Source organism: Anser brachyrhynchus (assembly GCF_964034855.1).
Source record: "Anser brachyrhynchus genome assembly, chromosome: 1".
Classification (NCBI taxonomy): Eukaryota; Metazoa; Chordata; class Aves; order Anseriformes; family Anatidae; genus Anser; species Anser brachyrhynchus.
In genome coordinates this window covers 49,272,791-49,287,626 of record NC_137694.1, presented here as the reverse complement: position 1 = coordinate 49,287,626, position 14,836 = coordinate 49,272,791, and the positions used below count along the sequence as shown (strand labels likewise).

The window sequence follows — 14,836 nt, the reverse complement described above, 5'->3', positions numbered from 1 at the left end:
ACATTTCAGTCATTATGAATTTGGACTTAATTTCTATCTTGTTTTCAATAAATTGACTTCCAAGAATTGTATTATGGCTGCAGTGCACAGGTATGACTCCTGTGTGGTAAAGATACTTGTAAAATTCTTGAGCAAGAAATTCAAGGTCAGGGTTACTGATCCAGTAGGAAATCCCCTCTTCAACAGTTTTCTTCCTCCTAATGCTTTCCAATAATGTCATTTTACAGATATACAAGCAAACTACAGACAATATGGAAACCAAGTCCTCTGCGGGATACTTTTCACATGGAAAATTATTCCCTATGTATAAGTTTAAAATATTCCTTGAAAACGATAAAGTAATTATTTTGACTTTCATATACACGGTATGTCACAGTTCAAAAGATGATTCTCATCTTTAGCTCAGTGACAGATACACCTTTAGCGGACTCTAAGAACTGGAAATGGAATTAAAACAAACAAACAAAAACAACAACAGCAACAAACATATCGTCTGTATTTAAGTGCTCTTGTGGCTCTCAGAATAAAATACTGTATTTTCTTTTCAGCTGGTGAATCCTATCTTCTCCTGATTTAAAGAGTATAATTTTCTTACTATGCCATACAATTTGCTTCAGCTTCTGTGCACAAGTCACAGTTCTTCTTCACATCATTCCAGGCCAAATGCAATGGTTGGTCAGTGGTAGAGCTACACAAATTAAATGAACTATAAGAAACGTGTTGTGATGTGGGGAACACAGAACAGGGGAAAGGAAAGCAGGGGATCAAGGAAATGCTATTTTTGGTGAAGTGTAGCATGTAGAGGAATGTTATGTCATGGATCTAATTTCAGAAGGAACAGGGGATGTAGAAGTTCAGTTGAAGTATGTCAACATTTGAGACGTTCATGTTAAGTAACTTTCCTAAGCCAATGGATTCGTTTACACACTACAGGATGGATATTCTAGAAGACAGTTAATTGGTGGCCTTCACTTACTGAGTCCCATCCTCCCTTTCCAATGGCACAGAATATTAATTCCACTGTGACTTTCCTTTCTGCATCTTCCTTCTCTTCTTAATGTTTTACCTTTAATTAATTGTGTTGATTTTTCAATTCACTCACATACCATTTTCACAGCATCTTGCAATTCTAGGGAGTACAACAAAGACTTTGCACAGATAGCATGTGGGCTATGATATTTCCCATTGCATCATGCATGCAGGAACATGCAGCTGGTCATGCCCCATGGATTGTCTTTCCTCTTGCAGATGTCATATCTCTTCCATTTCCCCAAGGCAGTGATGATTCACGATGATTTATTTTGACTCCTAAATTTCACTTTTCCCCTGTCTCCCACTGCTGCTTAAACCCCCTCAGTTCCATGGCTTGAAATTCATTGACATCCATTATGATTAAGATTTATGGAAGCAGCTTTCATTCCTTCATATATAACTTTTCTCTAACCAAGAACAGAGGGTAAGCTTTAGTAACGATGGCTTAGACTTTCTTCTCTAGAGAACAAATCTGGCTTCTTTTATGCTATTCTCTAAAAAAAATATATGCAGAAATGGACACACAGTCTAAAGGCATGGGGATTTGGGGGTAAAAAAGACAATGTTTAAGACCAATATAAAAATCAAATCTTTACTTACTTCTTCACATTATCAATTAAATATGTCCAGGTATTCATATTAAATTTAGATTATTTGAAATCTCTAGTCACAAAATAACATGGTTATACTGATATGGCCAATGAATGATATTTACAAATAGAATGTTCTTCCAGTTGTAGAAAAGTTAAGATCGCCGAGTCTTTTGTGATTTATAGGTGAATTTTGAAGAAGCTGTTTGCAGCCAAAACGGTTTAACTGTGATCTGCTATATGGAGTTAGCAACAACAGGGCCTACTTGCAAATGCTTCTGTTTGTCTGAAATATTTCTATTTCATTTTAAGGTCTGGCACCAATATCTCTTTGGCTAACCATGGATGTTGCTACAGAAACTGATGTAAAACTAGTAGAGCTAAAGTGAATTTATGCTGCTGCAGCTGAAAAATATAATGGAGTCCTTGATGCCTGTGACCTGGACTGAAATGATGAAACAAAGCCACCCTGTAATTTCAGCCTTGAAAGGTGGATTTAAAGCTGGTACTACCATCTAGTGGGCAAAGGAAGAATTTGATATTATAAATACTTGTAAATTGTCAGAATCCTGAGAAACAAAGTACTATATTGAAACTTAGGAAATATAAGGGAAATATGCACCAGTTATATGATTATAAGATTTATAATATTTCAAATTAATGTGAAAAATATACTTAATGGAAGAAATTTAGGAAAAAAATAAAAGAATTTTGAACAATTATTTTCATTACTGGTAACACACCAGTTAAATATGATTGCTCTATAGCCTCTTTCTCACAATTTGTCAAGACCTATGTTCCAGCCCTTTAACTCTGTTGGGTTTGGACTGTCCTGTACCTTTGCATAGACTCAGTTAACTTTGGTTTACACTCCTCCTTCTCCTTCTTTTCCGTAATCTGCATCATAGTTAATATTACCTCATTCTTACATCAAGAAGAAGCACAGCAGGTTTGAGTTTTCAAATTTGTATTGAATATTTTGTCTATCAACTTCTGGTTTACCTATTTTATATTGCCTCACTTTGGGGCACCTTGGGGCTCTTGGATATGTATGGTATGTTAGTTTTAAGATCTACCCTAAGTCCTTACAGTATGGACTGCTCAGTACACTAGGTACTGTAAAATGGGATGGTAAAATGTTATTTCCAATTCTTTATCTCCCTCCTCTGTAACTTTGGGTGATTAAATTTATCAGATTGTCCTTTCCTTTCCCTGTCTGTAAAAACTGATTAATTTTTGTCTTTCCTGAAAAATCAAGAGTTTTGATAAAAATTTTGCAAAGTAACTTCCATTTCCAATTACTTCTGCTTTTGTTTCTTTGTAAAATACATTTATGTTTATGCATACAAATCACTACATAAAAATAACATTATTCAATAACTAGAATGATGCTACCATAACTTGTTCTTCACTTCTAAAAGTGTCTCTCAAGCAAAGGTGATTGCAATGTTTCATGAACATTTCTGTGTGCCAGCCAATATTCTCTGATCTTTCATTTCTGTCTTGCTGATGGTGAGTCATCAAATTACAGTTATCTCAAGGGGACTGTAATATTTTTGCAGGATGATTTATGAGTGATAAGTAGTGATATATGAGTGATAAACTTCCTTGGCCAAATTCTTAGCTCCTATGTTCAACTCAGAAAAAACTAGGACAATCTACAAGGTCTATGGATCATCCTCTTCTCTGTTCCTCCAGAGAGCTTCTGCAGTGTGTTGTTAGTAATGAACACACAGCATATGCTCCTCTGGTTTATGGCACTTCTCTTGGCAGTTCTGAAATATAGTCAGTTATGATCAATGGCACACAGGACTGACAAGAGCAAAATTATTTGACAGGATGCTGCTGCAGAAGTTGCTGAAACAACTGGGATTGCCTGTATTGTTGCTATTACATAGTATTTGGCAACAACAAGAAGGCCAACACAGTTTGCCCTATAACAAGCTTACAAGCTATTCACCTCCTTTTACCTAATGGTAACTCCAGCTTGACTTATACAAAATGTAAAAGTTTAATAAAAGACAAAATCACCGGGTGGCAACTCTCCATGCTGAATTGCAAATTTTATTTCATTTAGAGTAGATTCTGCAGGCTCCAACTTTACTATGCCACTTTGGCAGGGACTGTAGAAATAAATCAATAAACAGCAGTCTTGGCCTCAAATAATTCTTCATTTAAAAGGTAATATAAGGCCTTAATAGAAGACTTTTCACACATTGTGTATAAACTATCCTAGAAAATCTATATTCTGGTAATAACCTGTTATTTACCTTCTCATGGCACATCCAGGACTTTAAAATTACATTCTTTTTCTTTTATTGCTGTGTGTTTCTTTCAGGGGAGAGCAAGGGTGACATCAAGTGGTCTATTAAGTTCTCTGTACCAATGGACTTAGCTTTCACTCAAGTGAGATCTCTCTGACACCTTGGAAACATATCATGATGTCTATTGAAGCTGAGATCACATTGAGACTGCATGATTTCTCACATTGGTCTCTCACACTGTATCTTTTAATAAATCATTTCTATTTCCCCATAGACTTGGATTCAGAATTAGCAAACAGAGAGAGTTTGTAAACAACAGAAGGCTAAAGGAATATTCTGAAAACTGGCTTTTGCTCAGAATAATAATGCTCCTTCCCAAATGCAGTAACTTCCCTAGGGAGGATGTTCAAGATAGAACCGTCAATGATCAAAGGTATTTGTGGATGTGTATATTACTACATTACCCTATATTAGTAGGGTTTCCCCTCCCAGCTTTGCAACTTAGAAAAAAAAAAAAAAAAGTATTGTTTTCTTTCTTCAGTTTCCTGCTGTTTTTTTGTATTTTGATATCAGAGCAAGTATTATGTATAAGTATGAAATACACGGTGAATCTTTGGGAACTTATATCAGCCTAAATCACTTAATTTATGTCTTCCTAACAATACATAATATTGTATTATAGAAGGGAACTTCCTCAGTCATTCCATATTCACAGAACTGCTAGAACTGGAGGCACTTTACTGGCAAGTGAATATATATTTGAAACTCATTAGCTATATCTATCCAGCATTTAATTTGGGGAACAGAAGTAAGCTTAACATTTCTCCTGACCTGCCTGCCTTCCAGCCTTGTTCGTGCCTCAGGGGTAGCCCACAGCATCCCAAAGACTGTTCAGACTTATATTACGGCATAGAAGACTGCCGTACGTGTGGGGTCTTGTCTATCTGCAGGGCATCTTCCAGCTACCTGTCGGGCTGTGTTTGGGAGTGCTCCAGCTGTATGTCTTAATGATCCACAAAAGACAGGGTAGGTAACACACAGGGAGGCAGACTGCTCAGCATTAAGTAACTTTCAAAAATGAAACAGGCTTAAAATCTGGGGGTTAAATGGGAGCTTGCTATCAATGAGATCTAATACAGCCCCATCCAAACATTACAACTACCAAAACTACTGCTGTTACTTTCACCCTTAGGGGAAGAATAAATAAGAAAAAAATGGCTTTTATTTCTTGTAAACTGTAAACGCTCAGGTGCATTCTTCTCTGGAAGAAGGTGTTACCTGGGGTTGTCAGGAGGTGCCTGTCTCGAGCTGATGATTTAGAGCAGTGACCTCATCTTTGCCCTGCACACAAAGATGAGGAATGAGCACGCCTCCTCTGTTTGCACAGCATTTCATTGCCTGGCTCTTCTGGTCAGCAGGATGGAGACCTGGGCTGCACTCCTTTTTGGTGCCCGTGGAGACCTGAAGGTCCATCTCAAAAGCAGCAGATGGACACTGTAGAAAAAGGATATTCTGAGTTACAGAGAAGAGACAGGGCAGCTGCCTCTGCTCACAAAGGTTTCACATTTAGTGCTCAATAGAGCTTGGGCAGAAGTCATCACCCCCATCCTTGTCCCCAGGCGATAGACTCATGCTTTCTCTGCCCTAATAATTACTTAATTATTGCCACATGGAAAAGTTTCAACAGATGGTCTGGAGCTGAATAAATTGTATTCCTGCAGGCCAAGGATTCAGCAAAATTTGGACCCCACACCCGAGTGGGCCCTCTAGCAGCTGAGCCTACGGAGCTGGCAGCAAGCCCTGAGCTTTTCACCAGATAATGCATCCTGTCAGTGTTTTCTGTGCGTGCCTGTCAAGAGCATAGATAAAGAAGCACGTGGACCTGGGCAGCAGCTGAGCAAGCAGTTTTAGGATGTAAGTTGTAGACCTAGCAATGAGGTAAGATGTTGGCACTTGTGTTCTTTTCTTGACCTAATTGGTTATGGCTAAGGCATGGACCTAGTTATAGCTTAATTGATAGCATCTGCATAACTTCATTACAACAATTAATATGAAAGGCTTGTTGCATATCTGAGCCTGTGATTATTTTTCCCCCATCCCACCCATGCTGTTCCCTTGCTTTCTTCTTCCCCCCCCAAGATTTGTTTGTGGTTGTTCACAGCCTTGCTGCCCCTTTCCCGAGTCCTGGGTTTGCAACAATATTCTGGACTGCGGAACAATGATGTCTACTGAGGTAATTTTTTTTTGCTTTGTTTGTTTTTAACAGAACTCTCTGAACAAAGCAGGAAGTTAATTATAATTAATAGCTTTTAAATCCTGAGAGGCTACTGTGATCAGTTGGCTGTATTGAATGTGTCAAAGACTGACTCTCACCTGATGCTTTCTATCAAGAAATGCACAAGCAAGGGTACATCATGTCCTCAGCAGTGATGCAGGAATACCACATAAAGATCCAACGGGGCAAACGAGGCTATGGAATGGCAGCCCAAGCTGTCAGAATAATACCACATGGCAATTCAGATAGGACTGACTTAAATATCACAGATCAAAAGCAATTTCCGAGAACAGAAATGAAATTAATCTTACATGCAGTGATAGTGATCACATTAAAAAAAGATTGAGTGCCCATTGTGCTTCTTAAATATGCTTGATTTCAGCAGTGAGCTTGGGGAAGATTGGGGAGAAAAATTTGATATGAAAACTTGTTGGACAAAACAATCGGTGTGTTCTGTCTCTGTTGGAGCCGTAAAAGTTACACAAGATACAAGTGAAATCAACTCAGCATCACTGGGTAAGCACTATCGAATGGCTAGGGACTGAATTTATATAACACATCCAAGGGAAAAGAAGCTTATTTTTAGCTGACTGTGTGTAGCAAATAGGCCCAGGAGCTGAGACTGAAATATGACAAAACAGCATTTAATTTATTACTTTAAAAATAGAAATGTAATAAATTAAAAAATAAATTAAAATATATATTAAGCAATGAGAAGAAACTCAGGACCAACTATACAGAGCAGGAAGTCTTGATGCTTTCCAAACAGGGAAGAGGAAAGAAAGGGGGGGGGGGGGGGAACCTTGTATTTGGTGTTTCTGTTTTTACAGATCAATTAAAGAGGCATGTGCAATGGCTTCACACTGCACTGCCTTGAGATTTTCACCTTGACTGGGATTACCTCTTGTTTCTGCTGAAACGTTCAATCAGTTCTATCTGTAATTCCTTGTATGTGCTCAACACCCAGCCAGGTCTGAGGATTTGGGGCACTGATATTTGGACTGCAAGCTATATGCTTGGGTTGACCAAGGACAATGACATTTCCTGGCAACTTTGAAAGTTTCAGCACACGATTTTTTTCCACCAATTTATTAAAAATGGATTCAGTCAGTGACATGCAAATGCAGTGGTAAAGTGAAATGTTCTCTCTTGCAGAGCAGGTGCACACTCTGCTAAAGCCCCTCCCAGAACTGCAGTGCACAAGTGGGATGTTTGACTCCATCAAACAGTCTTTTGCAAATTCCACCTCCACAAGGTATGCACAGTGCTGCACCTGGCGGAGGACGAGCACTGCACTGCAGGGGGCAGCTTGCTGGATGGCAGGAGAAGCTTCCCCAGGTACCTTGTCCTCACCTTCACAAGCTTCTGTCTGGTATGTGGTGTTCAGTGTTTCACTGCTTAACGTTATTTAAAGTACAACTTTGAGCCAGACCTGTAGGATGAAGCAAGGCCAACTATTTATACCTGCTTTGTCATGTGGGGTCTGGTCAGACATGGGGACCAAAAGCAGCCTGTGCTGCCTCCTCCCTGGTCCCCACCACCCCAGTCCTGAGCTCCCCCAGAGACCTACTGGCCCCAGCAGGGACAGCAGAATGCAAACGTGTCTGCACCAAAAGGCCCACTTCTACCAACATCCTCCCTCCACAGGAAATTAATGAACCATAAACTTCCAGGAGCTGTTATCAGTTCAAACACTCATGTTAATAAGAAACTCAGTTTTGGTGGTTGTTTCTGTGTACCCTTTCCAAACAGCCATAGCTTAAGGAGAGAGAAATCATCCAGATGCTCTTGTGTAGCAAAATAAAACATGAGACACTTCTGACTTTATAAATCCTGCAACAACAACAAAGTTGACAAACGAACTTAAGAATCACAAAGTTTTTAAAAGCTAGAAAATAAATCCAGTAGGGTCAGCCCAACATATTTCAAGTCTAAAGCAATCATGTGAGATGTGCTTTTTCACATTATAGATTTTCGCTGGAACTTCTTTCCACATTCTGCTTAGATCTACCCACTAAGTAATGCATGCATTAATTAGCTAAAGATTCATATATATATCATTGCCTATGTATTCTATGTAAATTGTCTATGGCATACAGCTTGACTCTTGTCTTTGATCTGCTGATAATCTCAAAGTGTGTGGATTTCAGCAGGCCAAATAATTTTTATCTCTGCTGGGAGTACTTCTGGCAAGTTTTCCATCAGTAGGAAATGAGCTGGAAAACTGTGGTGAAACTTCAAAGCAGCAGCTTAAGGTGATCATTCACTTCATGAATTTCTGACTGTCTGCTGTTTAACAACATACTGAGTTTTTCCTCCCTCGTATAGTTTGAATAGGAAACTATGAATAGGATGAAAGATTCTGTCAGTTTGGAACACGGAGTATTTTCCAAATTATAAATATAGTAAGGGAAGCTTTAGAGACTCAAAAGCAGTCTTACCAGTGTATTTGTACAAATAAATGGACTGTAAATCTTTTTACACCTCAAAGTCATATTACCTGGGGTGGGAGGTGTGTTTTTCATTTGTTTCTTTGCTTTTCTTTTTTATCCCTGTTTTGTTATACATACCATTCTTCTCCGTATCACATGCTCTGGTAATGCCCTTAGGTATCATAGACTGGTTTGGGTTGGAAGGGACCTTAAGGATCAATCACCTGGTTCCAACTGCCCTGCCATGGGAAGGGACACCTCCCACCAGACCAGGCTGCCCAAAGCCCCATCCAGCCTGGCCTTGAACACCTCCAGGGATGGGGCATCCCCATTTCTCTGGCTATATGCCTTATATGGTTACAATAAATTAAGGACACTGAAATCTTCTGAAACTCCCATCAGGAAGGGGAACATTCTAGCAAGAAGTCCAAAGGACACAAAGGCAATTTTTTCCAGGGTTTAAATTCAAAAGTAAGGCAAGACAGATTGAGGGAGAATGATAAGAAGTCTTAATAGTCATCTCTTCAAAAATACCATGAAAAGTCACCTGGATTCAGATATGAATGTGTGGGGAGAATTTAACTGTGTCTTCTCTTGGAGTAACTGGTCCAGTTATTAATTGTTGAGTCATTAAGTGGGGTTCTGCAAACAGTTTCACATGCCAATCATGGCCACGACATACTTGACTTTTTGGACATTTTTTGCAATTACATTTCTCTTTCTTTTAGTGTAATAATTATTCTTAAAATAGGTTGCTTCCTTCCCAGAAATAAGAGTCACTTCACAGCAAAACACTACTGAAAGTCACAGAAAGAAGACTGCATTTACATAATTATTGTTTCAATTTTTGTCTAAACACCTACAAAGCAACACAGCAGGGTCTGAACTAATTGGTTGCCACAGAATATGTAATGTACAATCTATCTCGAGTGAGAGTAGAAACTAAAGCAAGCTTTGAAAATTACTAGTTTAGGAAAAATACGATATCAATTTGAACAGTTCTAACATTTGTTCACTTGATGATGGCAATCTTGAAAGAATAACAAAGAGATGACTACAGCTCTGGGAGAGCATTTATTTTTCTCAGAGCCATGGAAGAACGTGGGATCTATTGACCTGGAACGGCAGCAAAAACAACAAACAAGTCCAATGACAGTGCCCCTGGCAGTGGCTAAAAGCTGATGTTTCAGGGGCAGGGGGGAGGACAGAAGCTTGCCAGACCCACAGCGCCGATGGCGATAAGGGATGGATTTGGGCTCCAGCTCAGATGTTACCTTGCTGTACAGCTGCTTCTTCCATATGGTACAGCACGGTATCTCACAACCTACATCAGGTTGTGTGCCCTGCTTCTGTCTACTACAGATGGAAGAAGCATACACCCGGGGATCTGATCACCCTCCTCTTCCTTTCATAAAAGGATGCATGAAAGCATTGAGGAAGCAGGGAACAGATGCAAAACAGGTTAGTTATTCTCTGGTTGAAAGAAGTATTGGCAAGAAAGAAAGAGAGGTAAGATCAGATTTCCAAAGCAGAATCCACTTCTGCATGCCCTAAGCAAAGGAGGACAGAGTGGGTATGCAGCAGATATCCTGTAGGTATCCTCTGTAATGGAAAAAAGTTCTCCAAAACCACAAACAAGAACCTGTCTAAATATCATTCCCAGTCCTTAAGGTAGTGCACATTATTACACACTCTAAAACAGGGAGAGTTAGATGCTGACCAGATTGGCTGCTGTGGCCAAATCTGTGGGCTGTGAATCAGAGATCAGGATTGAACATGGATCTTTAGATTTCCTCAGATGCCCTCCCTTGCCCTCCTCCCCCTGCCCCCCAAACATTTTTTTTTCTGGTTCAAATGTGGCACAGAATAGAGGAAAATAACTTCCCTATTACTATTGCTCCGTTTCTAGTACCAAAATGCCTGAATGATCCTGAACATCCATCCTTTCTTTTGTTACATGCTTATCAGTAATGCTTCTACCATTTGGGTCTGTGCGTAAGCTTGGACAACCCTGCAAGACGATGCTGAAAATGAGCCCGATTTGGTCACAACAAAGCCCAAATACCACTTCCCTGCTGAATATGCACTTTAAAAAAAAAAAAAAAAAGGGAAAAGTAAAGTTATATTATCTTCTTCCAAGGCCTAGGGCATGGCTACTAACAAGGTCTCATGCTGAGTTGTGATGGCTCAGGACATGGACAAGGAGTAATTGAATTACTGGTTTGAAACTCCATCTTACTAGGGATTCCATTAGAGAAACCACTTTCATCTACTGGCATTTTAAAGACAAAGCATTGTGGGCTTGTACAAAATGTATATATATATATATATATATACACACAAAGGTAGGTCGGGGTTACTCATCTCTTATTGCTCAACCAGGAACACCAATTAGGTGAGTTTGTCCTTAGATGACTGAAAAAATGCATTTTTGCCTGTGAAACCAGTTGCTATACTTCCATGGCAAAAATAAAACAAGCACAGAGTGTCACATTAGTTTAAAAATTTTATGACACATTAATGTTTACGTGAACTTGAATTCCTTTTAAAAATGGCTTGGAAAAAAAAAAAAAAAAAAGGAAGAAAAACAGCTTCCAGAACATTCAGTAGCACATTAGGTTATGTATTCTAAGTCCTGGAGGTGAAACGTTTTTAGCATTTATGGCACCTCTGGGGTTCCAGTCCTCATACTGAGCCAGCTATTAATATGCGACAGAAAGCATCTGTGATCTATTGCTCAGAGGGTTCAAGCCCCAAAGCATCCAGAAAGCCTGTGCGTAATCCCTCACTCATGGCTGATCGACCACACCACGCATAAGTCAACATAATGTACACACTCTGATGTGACAGGTCCAAAATATACTGCACTCTATGTATGAGTTGATCTTAATTAGAAGAATGAGGTTCTTTCACATGGCAATTTTCTTTTAGAAGAAGGCATAGGGCATGGAAAGACATTAATGTTACCATCAGTCATCATAAAACACAGAGGCAAGATCTACTTTAAGGCTAGTGGATATGAAGTTCACATTAGAAACGGGATTACGCTACTGCTAATGGGAACATGATTGCTGTTCTAACTTCCCCCTAAACCAGACTAAGGCATCATTATGAATTTAACTATTTACAACAAGAATAACAGCCCAAGCTTCTGTTGGAAAATGCCTGCCCCATTCCTTCAATGTCCATCCAGGCTTCCGAGTATCCATGCGAGCCCATAGGCTAATACGGCGGTACGGGACCGGGGCCAAGCAGCTGGCCCCAAGTCAGGCTGTAACAGACCATTCTGAATCACACAGCCACCATCACGCCCATGGATGTTTCTCCACCCTGCTTTGATGTTTAGTTTGATTTGGTTTGGTTTGGTTTTCTGGACAATTGGATCAAAGCTGTCTAACTGGAAAGAAATTTAATTCACTTCAGCCATCATTCGAATATGTCTGGTTTAAACTTGATTTTGAGGAGAGCATATTTTCACCACTTTAGTCTTCTTTGAGTAATATGATTATTGATTTTTTACCTGTTGTGGCGTTGGTGCCTGCTATTTAGCAGCTTCCTTCTGTTGGTGCAGTTTCTGCAATTAAGATGTCAAGCTGATAAGCAGGGAAAATTATGCAAATGGTGTCTAGGAGAGCTCTAACCGGATGGAAAAAAGGGAAAGATAAAAGGTGTTATGACAATACCTGGCAGAAGTAAGCACCTTTTAAGAAGAAAAGCGCGTCTCCCTTTGCAAGCTTGTCTCAGCTCTGCATGGGAGAACAGGCTGTGCTGTGACGCTCTGCCCAAGGAAAGCCTGGGCAAGGTCTGCAGCACAGCCCATGAAGCAGCTCCTCACGCTCTCCCTTGGTATCAAAGGAGCCCTCAAGTCTCACTCCTTGCTTCCACAAAAACACATCACATGGTTTCTGCTATTTTCACCAGTTCCAGTCCGCCTCAATGCACAAGCAGAGCATTTGGGGTGTAGAGTATTAGAAACTGCACGAAAACAGTTTATGATATAACTCAAAACATATTGGAATTAAAAGAGAAAAAACTCATAATCTTGATTCTGAGTGATCAGAAAGGAAATTGGGGTGCTGCCACCTATGTGTTCGGTCTGGCCTCTGTTTGAGCCTGAAGCAATGGCATTTTCAAAGAAACATGCAGAGCAATTCCAAATAGTATAGTAGATCATTTTAATGTCCACAGCTGTACACTGCACCAGGCTGCATCTTGTCCTAGTGACAATCCACAAGAGTCCAGTTCTGATATTATAGTCTTGCAAATGCCTTTTTCTCCAAATGGATTGCTCAGCAGTAACGATTATTCAGAGAAAAGTGGCAGACAGGGTCAGGCAGCAGCAGAATGAAAAGTGAAAACTTGAAAGATGCTAGATGAATATTTATGCAGAGCAATCTTCACTCTCACATTATGGTGCGTAATGGGATCAGCAAAGCTAACGGAATTCACGCTGCGTGCACTTCCTCTGTGAGAACTTAGTTTAATCTGCACATAAGACTGACAACCCGTGAACACAGAGAAAATGTTCAATGGCATGTAAAAACTTCACTGAAATAATGTTTCTAACTATATCAATGTTCTGGCAATGACAGAATAAACATTTTTTTTTTTCCAGGCAGATTTTAAATCCACGGGCCACTTTTTTGAAATTACATCCAAACATTGTCGCAGCAGACTTTGTTCTTTTGTTTCCCTGCTGGTTTGGTATGTCCTACTGGCAACTGAAAAGCATCCATGGGGATGGTGTAATGAGGACCAGGATTTCAGAACAGCCTGACACTGACCATTACTTTAGGGCTGATGACTACGAGGAGCAGCCGGGCCAATTTCTGCTCTGACATTGCAAGGTTTGTGAGGGAATACTTCCCACTGCAAAATGAACGGCTGTTGGCTGACTTTCTACAGTCTGTATTATTTTGCAAGATTTTCCTCTCAAGGTGTCCAAAATTTGATCTCAGCGCACACTGTCAGTGAAACCCTTTCCTGAACTGTAGGGCGAGCACAAGACCTGTGGCTCAGTTTACTCCTGAGGCCTGCAGATTCAGTGCACACACACGTCTGCATTTCACCCCTTCTTTGTACTTTTGTGAGCAGGATGCTACAAAGCTCAAACAGCCATTTCAATCCATAGTTATGCAAGGACCCTCAAAATAATTTGTCACCTGCGGCTACATACCCAAATATTTAGAAGGCCAACTAACCTCTTAACATTTGTATCAGGGTCTTAAAAACTTGCTTAGCAGGACGTGTTTTTTCCTGGGTATTTCTGGAATACATTGACTTACTCTTTTAAGTCTCTGCCTAAATATTGGAAGAACGGTTTTCTTTATCATATTTTAGGCTTTCCTCTTCTAACCTAGGGGTGCTGCTTTACCCCTGCACGCTGTAGCTCATGCCTAATCCCACTGAATTAATGGGTAGATGAAAATGCTCAACAGAATTCCTGGAACTGTGTGAGAAATTGGAAAAAATACAATTCAAGTTATCTGGAATATTTGAACCTACCAAACTATTCAATGTATGTATTGTTTAAGAGTTTATGTCCAATCTTGTTTCTCAGTAAGTTCTAATTATTCAAGACCAACAACCTACCAGAAGTACATTAGGTACAGCCAGCTACACTATGCGACTTTATTAGACCAGTAGCTTTGAAATAAACCTAAAAAACAGAGTTTAGCCGACACTTGTAATCCCATTTTGCTCTTTTGCCGATTTGTTCGGGACGGTGCGACCCACCATGCAACGCATGCGGTAATTTCAAGCAGGCAGCAGTCAGTTTGTGCTCAGCACCTGCGCGGGGCGCTGGGAGGCAGCAGAAAGACAGGCTGGAAGGCCACAGCCCTTCCTGGGGCTCTGACTCCGATTCAAGTGACGGTTTTTAACCGAGTACTTCTTGTTTCAGCACCTGCTTCAGCCAGCACCGGGGTGCTGTTGTTCCTCCCCTCCCCACAGATGTTGTGTGGGGGGCCTCCTCCGAGGCCGCCTCCGCCTCCGCCTCCGCCTCCGCCTCCGCCTCCGCCTCCGCCCCCCCCCCCACCCCGGCCGCCGCGGCCCCGCTCTTTGTTCAAGCTAAAAATAGACGGCGGCGCCTGACAACGGCCTCCCGATTGGCTGCCGCCGGCGAGCCGCCAGCCAATGGGAGGCGAGCGGGCTCCGCCGCTTCTCGACGCTGCTCCCGCCGGCCTCTGGGGGCCGCTGCCCGCCCGCCCGGCACGAGGCGGCCGCTGCCGCCCGCCCTTCCCG

General features: G+C 40.8%; 1 long non-coding RNA gene across 5 annotated transcripts; it reads left to right on the top strand.

Annotated features, from left to right (window-relative positions):
• Window positions 1–5,447: 5,447 nt before the first annotated feature.
• LOC308188560 lies at window positions 5,448–14,586 on the top strand. 5 transcript variants are annotated; one of them, XR_013945582.1, is made up of 5 exons: window positions 5,448–5,824; window positions 6,048–6,119; window positions 6,544–6,677; window positions 7,317–7,533; window positions 9,681–10,375. It is a non-coding gene; the product is annotated as an uncharacterized lncRNA (long non-coding RNA). The 5 variants fall into 5 exon arrangements; XR_013945580.1 differs by lacking the exons at window positions 5,448–5,824; window positions 9,681–10,375 and adding an exon at window positions 13,209–14,586 and having other exon boundaries at window positions 5,854–6,119; XR_013945581.1 differs by lacking the exons at window positions 5,448–5,824; window positions 9,681–10,375 and adding an exon at window positions 13,209–14,586 and having other exon boundaries at window positions 5,855–6,119; window positions 7,317–7,499.
• Window positions 14,587–14,836: the final 250 nt, after the last annotated feature.